Source organism: Wasmannia auropunctata, unplaced genomic scaffold, assembly GCF_000956235.1.
Source record: "Wasmannia auropunctata unplaced genomic scaffold, wasmannia.A_1.0 LD336074.1, whole genome shotgun sequence".
Taxonomy (NCBI): Eukaryota; Metazoa; Arthropoda; class Insecta; order Hymenoptera; family Formicidae; genus Wasmannia; species Wasmannia auropunctata.
The window spans coordinates 107,280-107,803 of NW_012026816.1; positions in this window are offsets into that span (position 1 = coordinate 107,280).

The following is a 524-nucleotide window of genomic DNA, read 5'->3' on the forward strand; positions in this document are numbered from 1 at the left end:
GTTTAACAAACTTACAAACAAACACGGACTAAATTAAAATTAAAGTCTTATTTCTAATAAAAATAATAAAAATGTAAAAAAAAACAATTTTATGTTATATTTCAGATATAAATAAATACACTTCTCAACAAAATTAAAGCATCACTTACTCTACTCTCCAAAAATAGACAAAATTCAAGAGAGTGTAACTTCGTCAAAAATGATCGTATCGAGATGTTCAAAAAAGCATTTTACAGCTTGAAATCTCTACTTTTCAAATCGGTACTTTAGAAAACGATCCTACTGATTTTTCATGGAATTACACGGATAGAAAAGAAGACCCGACGAATCTCAAAATTTTTTACGAACTTTGACAAGTTCCATAGCGCGAATTAAAAATCGCATGCAAATGCAATTTACAGCTTTCGAAAGAGTGAATCTTTACCTTAATTTGCTTTTTTGTTGAGCGTTGTACGTATTTTTTTTTACCGAGTTATTCAACATTAAAGCAAAAGTGGTCCTTTTTGTTTCAATTTGGAAAGTAA